Raw genomic sequence first — 9044 nt, 5'->3', positions numbered from 1 at the left:
AGTTTATACCCCTGCTGTAATGTCCTCCATAGTATATATACCCCTGCTGTAATGTCTCCCATAGTATATATACCCCTGATGTAATGTCCTCCATAGTATATACCCCTGCTGTAATGTCCTCCATAGTATATACACCTGCTGTAATGTCCCCCATAGTATATACCCCTGCTGTAATGTCCTCCATAGTATATATACCCCTGCTGTAATGTCCTCCATAGTAAATACCCCTGCTGTAATGTCCTCCATAGTAAATACCCCTGCTGTAATGTCCTCATAGTATATATACCCCTGCTGTAATGTCCTCCATAGTATATATACCCCTGCTGTAATGTCCCCCATAGTATATACCCCTGCTGTAATGTCCTCCATAGTATATATACCCCTGCTGTAATGTCCCCCATCGTTTATACCCCTGCTGTAATGTCCTCCATAGTATATATACCCCTGCTGTAATGTCCTCCATAGTATATATACCCCTGCTGTAATGTCCTCCATAGTATATACTGCTGTAATGTCCCCCATAGGATATACACCTGCTGTAATGTCCTCCATAGTATATACACCTGCTGTAATGTCCTCCATAGTATATACCCCTGCTCTGATGTGCCCCAACACAAAACAAAACCTCCTACTCACCTGATCTGGGCGGGGGATGGCTCTTCTCTCTTCCTGCTCTTCTCTCTTCTGGCTCTGTACTGTATCTTCAGCCTGGCAGCCGCTGTGACAGATCCTCCAGCAGGCTCCATGATGTCACCTCCTGCTGCTGGAGATTTCACTGCTCAGGTCCCGCGCTGTCCTCTCCTCAGTGAGGCGGGGGAGTGAGGTCATCGGCAGGAGACAGACATCCTGACTGGAAGAATCCACTCAGGGCCTGCCAGGGGGGAGTCTGAGTTTGCCAGGCAGAAGATATTTACACAAGATTAACCCTACACCTCCCTCCTTCCCTGGACAGCATGTAGTTTGTCCAGTGCTGTGTCCAGGTACTGTTCTCACTCCCCAGGTACTGTTTTCACTCAATTCCGGGTTCCTGCTGGTGGGGGCCACCCCTAGTGGTGGAGGCCCGTGGGCAGGTGCCCCTAGTGCCCCTTCTTTAATCCGGCCCTGTATATGCATGTCTGTGGTGTCAGTTTCCCTTAAGGAACACTGGTCTGAAGCAAGCAGGCAATATGGGAACTTTCCAGGGCAAAAGAGGTTTTCTATGGGGATTTGCTGCTGCTCTGGTCAGTTCCTATCACGGACAAAGGTGGCAGCAGAGAGCACTGTGTCAGACTGGAAAGAATACACCACCTTCTGTAGAACATACAGCAGCAGATAAGTATGGAAAAACTTGAGATTTTTAAATAGCAGTAAATTACAAATCTATATAACTTTCTGAAACCAGTTGATTTGAAAGAAAAATATTTTTTCCGGAGTAACCCTTTAATGCTATGACTATTTTGAAGCATTTGTAATATATTTTTGGCCTTATTAGGAAATGTTACTACAAGGGTCCTGTGGTTTGTTTATTCTTATAAATCTGTTTAAGGCTATTGTGCACTTGCGCAGAACAGCACGAATCGGACCTGCTGTACTGCACATGTGCTGTGTAGTAAGAATTTAGGTGCGCTGATGTGAGGGACAGTGGTCCCTCATTAATGTCATAGCAATTATGCAGTTTAAATCATGCCCAGAGGGGTGATAAGGCCAGGTATTGGGATTTTACCTACTTGCACTGTACCTATATGACTACACCTATATATACTGCCCTCTGAAGAAACTGGAGATGATCAGAGGGTGATCAAAGCGTGATCAGAGGGTGACAGAGAGATGTTCTGGATGAAGAAGAGGAATGCTGGAAGCACGTCAATGGGAACAGCTCCTGGAAAGTTATCATCTATAGTCACAATACCCAAGGAACGGAGGAACGAAGGAGAGACTCTTATCTATAAACAATTTTTGAATAATAAAACATTGTGTTACCCTGACTGCGCCGAACAGGATGCTACTGACCATTTATGGACTGGGCTACCAGAGTGTGACATGTATGTGTCTTGTGACTTGGAACCCTGCCTGTATTGGATGTTACATATTTCATATGAATGAGTAGTACCGCCCCATATTCTGTCTATAAAATGTGATTACCATAATAAAACTTGGGCCATTTTATCCAGGCTTATAATCATGATACATTGTCTTATCTGTGTCCGTGATTTATAAGTGACGAGTTGGTAATACTGCAGGTTACAACTCAAGATATATTTAAATGCCATCCTGTACCTGGGTTTTTTAAAGTTTCTCCATAGAGAGGGGTCAACATCTAAATTTAACCTTAACATTTGGCGCCCGAACAGGGACTCGGCCTCTTGCAAACCAGAACGCAGACAGACGGGATGCGGTGATTTATCCGTCATCGGACGCACAGATATAACTGGCCAGGTAAGAAAGACTTCCTTTTCTTACGTACTATCTGTGCCTCAGGAGAAAGGATCTAATGAGATTCCCGTCACACCTACGTTCTCTATATGTTTGTAAAGCTGAGTCTAATTGTTAGACAAAGAACTCTGTAACCCAGGATAGGACAAGGTTAAAGTGCTGCATTGCCGTCGCAAACTGTTGTGTGATTGAGATAAGCTGTTGCTGTATTTATGCTGAATTAAGAAAAGGGATTGCCGAACATGATCACTTGTACATTCCTATGGGGAGGCTGTGATTATTGCTTAACCCTTGTAATACAGCATGGCATCGAGAACAAAGGTCACAGACAGAAGGCGCATAGACTCTCTGTATAAACGGGTTCCAGAAGTGAAAACAATCTGTTCGGTGACCAGTGGAAATAGTACTTGTATTAGTTCCACTACTTGCTTGTGCCCTGTCGATTCGGTACAAGATGTAGGCGCCATGGATCAGTAGACTCGTGGATTATTCTCGCCGCTTACGAGGATGGCAAAGAGGAAAGGCATCCCGCCGCAAGCAGGAGCCTACTATAAGACCTAGATAGGTCTGGACAATCCCCAATAAGCTACCTAGGGCTGGGTGCGAGAATGGGACAGATGTTCACTAAAAACAGGAACTCATTATCTTTATGGGAGGGCTATGGGAAATTGAATAGCTAAGATATAGTTAGTGACGGGCATGAGAAGATGCAGTGCAAGATCTAGAACAGATCTTGAGGAGGTTTGTATCTGCCTTAGCCCCACCAACCTCTGGCTCTCTGACCAATACCTGGGAAACTCCTCACACTCCTGTGCACACTTATTTTTGCCTTGTGGGTAGGTAACCAGACCTACATGTAACATGCAGAGCAAATGGGTCCTTGAAATGTCCAGTAACCTTAGGGGTCAATCTGAGTACTATCCCTAGTGGGGTAGAAGATGTTAGTTAGACAACTAAGGGGGAATAAAGGATTAGAGTTCTAAGAGGGGAGGGTGTGGAGTAGATAGAGAGATGAGAGCCAGAGGGTCAGACAGAAGGAAAACATTCAGGATAATGGGTGGGAAGCACAGGTCCAGCTGGGTGGACATGTGCCGGTGACCAACAAAATCTAGATAAGACAGAATATTGTAGTGTGTGTGTGGCAGACCCAAGCCACATCATTATGTTACACCATTGTACCCAGTTTATAGTTGGGTTCACACTACGTATATTTGAGGCTGTATGTTTGAGGCTCTATAGCAACCAAAACCAGGAGTGGATTGAAAACACAGAAAGGATCTGTCCACACAATGTTGAAATTGAGTGGATGGCCGCCATATAACGGTAAATATTTGCTGTTATTTTAAAACAGCAGCTGTTGTATTGAAATAATCGCAGTTATTTACCGTTATATGGCGGCCATCCACTCAATTTCAACATTGTGTGGACAGAGCCTTTCTGTGTTTTCAATCCACTCCTGGTTTTGGTTGCTATGAGGACCTGACATGAGGACCAAATACAGCCTCAAATATACATAGTGTGAACCCAGCCATAGTATATCTGTATACAAACCCCAGATCCTGCAAAAAGCCAACCTACCTCCAATGGTGGCATATAGACCCTATGTTCAACAGGAATCTTCCCCTTGGTCAGCTGTTAAAGTAGTTACTTTGATTTAAAGTGCCCCTGACTTGATTGTAAGAAAAAAATGCCTTTTTGAAGTGGGCAGCCTAAATTCAAATAGTGTACAGTGCCATGTAAGTGTGTAACTACAATGCCACATACTCAGACAAGGAGAACAGTCCAGCTCATTGCTAGATACAGTACTGAGAGAGCTGAAAAGGGGTTAATGAATATGCTGGAGGAGTTTTAGCAGCATACAATTATTTGGCACATAATCAGCCTCACAAGAGTTTTTTTTGTGTGTTATTTGTTATGTTTTGTAGAAGGTCATCAACCAGCTCTGTGAAGTTAGAGAGAAAAAAAAAAGAATCAGAGCTGTTAGCGTAATGTACTCACCTACATTATATATTGTTATATTTCAGCCAGTTTTACTAAATTGTTCTTCTTTAGAAGAAGTATGTTACGTGTTACAAAATGTTGATCATTTTCTGTTGTCCCAATCATAAAACATTTACTTATTTATGTACGCCACTTTTCTGTAATCAGCCCTCAAAGAAGGCGACTGAAAGCCAACCACTCCCCCATATCATCCACGTCTGTATTATAATTGTGACGTCTCAAAACCACGCCCTAAACCAACACCCCTATATCCGGTTATCTAGTCCGGTGGCCATTTTAACTCCTGGCATTTCTGTCCCCCGCCCATACTGCTTAGTGTCACTTAGTGGCACAGGACTCTCCGATAGAGTGTAACAACTGTTTTGCACATTTATTAATGAATGTTATTACCTGATGGTGAAGAAAGTTAGACAAAGGTTTGTTGAAAGGAAAAGCATAGAGACTGTTTAAAGAGCCGGGTCTAGTAGACCTATTAGTGTATAAGATTGTTATACGTAAGTGTCAGGAGGAGTCAGAGAGAAAAAGCACGTTTTATTAGGAATGTCAAGAGAAAGTGATAATTGGTAAAGATCAAACGCAGAAGTTTGTGCACTTATTAAGAACCCAATGGTATAAGAGCCTGTAGTAACTTACTACTGTAATATATATTTCTATGTAACTTTATAAAAAAAAAATTTTTTTGTAGATATACTGTATCTATCCCAATATATATTGTAAGCAGATTTTCTTTGTGTGTCCCCAAAGTATGATACTTCTAAGAACTTTTTTTTTCACTCTTGTAATCTATGATTTTCCTGCTCACTGCTCAAGGTTAGAGGTGAGGCACAGAGCGTTCTGCTTACTGATAAGAGCCGCTTACTGGAGGAATGGATTCATTTCAGCTAATAATGGTACAAATTAAGCTGAAGGTTCTGACTAAAAGAATTCTGATAAAAAGAATTATTCCATATACTGTATGTTTTATATTTCATCTTTAAGTTGTGCTTTATTTGATTTATAGCAAAAGAATGTTAAATGGGACTAGCCGATTGTAACATGTTTTATTATTTTTTTTATTTTATTTTTAGGGTTAACAGTTTTGTGATGATTATAGCAAACTAGTTCATGACTATATATATATATGTTATCTTATCCCTAGTAAAGCCTAACCCATATCCATGGCTCCAGTCAGCACGCCTTATGCCCCCCAATATATATATATATATATATATATATATATATATATATATATATTGTAAGGATCTTCCCGGGGGATGGTGTGTGTGGACACAGTTCACATCAGGCTTTGAGTTATAAAAGGTCAACTTGGCGTTTATTAGCGGCATAAACAGACCAGTAAACGTAAATAGAGCAATATCATGCTTGAAAACCAGAACAAACAAAAAAGGTCTTGCCCGTCTGGGCACTTACTAACACAGGTCACCTATCTGACACTTCCATAGGCGGTATCGCGGGGTGTGAATAGGCCCCAGCAGTGTTAGAAGTCCTTGCTCCCAGGACACACAGCATGCAGGCTGTTCACCCTGGCTGAGAGCAATCCCCTGTAGCTCTGTGGAGCTTTTTAACTTGTTGCAGGCTAATCAGGGCACACCTGACTGCAACAACCGAACTGGATCGGGGGGAAGGGAATGGCAGGTCCCACTACCAACCTACCCACCATTCCAGTAAATCCGGCCCGGAAAATGTAAAGAACAACTCAGCAGCATAATACTGCTGAGTAAGAGATCTTTCCCGGATTTACCACCTCACCATGTGCAGAAGCCTGGGTGAGATGTACCTCCCCTCGAACACCTTTCCTGTGACATGTCCACATATCCCCCCCCTCTTTTTCAGACCGGAGGGCTGAGCATTTTGTCCCCACAGACAGTGTACCCTTGATAGGGCGTCAGCATTTGCCTGTAACTTTCCTGGCCTGTTTTCCACGGTAAAATTAAAGTTTTGGAGGGACAGAAACCATCTAGTCACCCTCGCATTTTTCTCCTGGTTGAGCTTCATCCATGTTAGGGGGGCATGGTCTGTCACTAACTTGAATTTTCTGCCTAGCAAGTAGTACCTTAGGGACTCTAGGGCCCATTTCACTGCCAGACATTCTCGCTCAACAATGGCGTAGTTTTTTTCGGCCGGGGATAGTTTTCTGCTTAAGTACATCACCGGGTGCTCCTCGCCATTCACGACCTGTGAGAGAACGGCGCCTAACCCTGTATTAGAGGCGTCTGTCTGGACCAGAAACTCTTGCCTAAAGTCAGGGGTAACTAGTACCGGTTGTTGGCACAGGGCAGACTTAAGGCTTTGAAGAGCCTTCTCGGCCTCTGGAGTCCATGTCACCATTGCGGACTTCGCACCCTTTGTCAGGTCAGTTAGTGGGGCTGCAACTGTGGCAAAGTTTGGCACAAACCTACGGTAATAGCCCGTAATACCCAGGAAAGCTCTGACCTGTTTCTTTGTGAGGGGTTGAGGCCAATTCTGTATTGCCTCGATTTTATTTAGCTGTGGTTTGATTAACCCCCTCCCAATAATGTAGCCCAAGTATTTGGCCTCCTCTAAGGCTAGTGCACACTTCTCTGCATTGATGGTTAACCCCGCATCGCTTATGGCATCTAACACCGCCTGGACCTTACAGAGGTGACTTTCCCAATCAGGGCTAAAAATGACCACATCATCGAGGTAGGCAGCGGAGTAATCATGATGTGGTCGCAGAATCAAGTCCATCAACCTCTGAAAAGTGGCAGGGGCTCCATGTAACCCGAATGGCATCACTACATATTGGAAGAGCCCATCAGGGGTGGAGAATGCAGTCTTCTCTTTAGCCTCAGGAGTGAGGGGGATCTGCCAGTAGCCTTTTGTGAGATCGAGGGTGGTTATGTACCTGGCATTACCCATTCTTTCAATCAACTCATCTACCCTGGGCATGGGGTAGGCATCAAACTTGGAGATCTCATTTAACTTTCTAAAATCATTACAGAACCTCCAAGTTCCATTGGGCTTTGGGATTAACACAATCGGGCTGGACCACTCGCTCTGGGACACCTCAATGACTCCTAGGTCAAGCATACGTTTTACCTCGGCTGACACCGCCTCCCTCCGTGCTTCTGGTATCCTATAGGGCTTAAGGTTTACCCTGCTTCTAGGCTCAGTTTCAATGTGATGGTGAATGAGATGCGTACGCCCTGGAAGGTCAGAAAACTTGTCTTTATTTTTCTGCAAAAATTCTTTAGTCTCCTGCTTCTGTGACACTGATAGAGTATCACCAATCTTGTCCCGGAGGGATTGGTTGTGACAAATTATTAACAGAGTTTGTCGCCACCAAGGATTCCCTATCTTTCCAGGGCTTGATCAAGTTTATGTGATAAACTTGAAAAGGCTTCCTTCTACCTGGTTGGTGTACCTTGTAGTTTACCTCACTGACCTTCTCTACAATTTCATAGGGACCCTGCCACTTTGCTAAGAATTTGCTTTCTACTGTGGGAACAAGTATGAGTACCCGGTCACCAGGGCTAAATGTCCTGATTCTCGCAGAACGATTGTAAATTCTGCTTTGGCTCTCTTGCGCCCTCTGGAGGTGTTCCCTTACTAGGGGCATTACAGTGGCTATACGGTCCTGCATTTGTGCTACATGCTCAATAACACTCTTGTATGGGGTGGACTCGCTTTCCCATGTCTCTTTTGCAATATCCAACAAACCCCTAGGGTGACGACCATAGACCAACTCGAAGGGAGAGAACCCTGTGGATGCTTGGGGCACTTCCCTAATAGCAAACATCAGGTAAGGAAGTAAGTGATCCCAATCCCGACCATCTTTTTCCACCACTTTCTTTAACATATGTTTTAGGGTTTTATTAAACCTCTCCACTAATCCATCTGTCTGGGGATGATATACAGAGGTACGTAGGTGTGAGATTTTAAACAGTTTGCATACATCCTTCATCACCTTTGACATAAACGGGGTACCTTGGTCGGTCAAGATCTCCTTGGGGATCCCCACCCTGGAAAACATATAAAACAATTCACGCGCAATTGTTTTAGATGCAGTGTTTCTTAAGGGGACAGCCTCAGGATAGCGGGTTGCGTAGTCTAAGACCACCAAAATGTACTGGTGTCCCCTTGCCGACTTTACAATGGGACCCACTAAGTCCATTGCAATGCGGTCAAAAGGTACCTCTATGATGGGGAGCGAAACCAACGGACTGCGGAAATGCGACACTGGGGCGCTAAGCTGACATGTGGGGCACGACTCACAGTATTTTTTTATGTCAGCACAAATCGCAGGCCAATAAAACCTCTGGAGGACTCTCTCCTGCGTTTTATCCGTCCCCAAGTGGCCCCCAAGGACATGATTATGGGCCATGTCGAGTACCTGACTCCGGTACGACTTAGGCACCAGAAGCTGTTCCACAACCTCATCATTAATTTTAGTGACTCTATAGTAGAGATCATTAGTCATAGAAAAATGTGGAAACTTTTTCTCAGCTTCTGGTTCCTGAGGTACCCCATTCATAACAGTGACCTGCTCTCTCGCATTTTTGAGAGTGGGGTCCTGCAACTGTGCAGTACCAAAATTATCTCTAGAAACCTCTAAGTCTGGAACATTCTGGTCAGTGGGAGGAGCTTCTTCCTCACCAGCCAGGACCTGC

This window comes from Dendropsophus ebraccatus, chromosome 3 (assembly GCF_027789765.1).
Source record: "Dendropsophus ebraccatus isolate aDenEbr1 chromosome 3, aDenEbr1.pat, whole genome shotgun sequence".
NCBI classification, from domain to species: domain Eukaryota; kingdom Metazoa; phylum Chordata; class Amphibia; order Anura; family Hylidae; genus Dendropsophus; species Dendropsophus ebraccatus.
Note: the sequence above shows the minus strand (reverse complement) of the source record.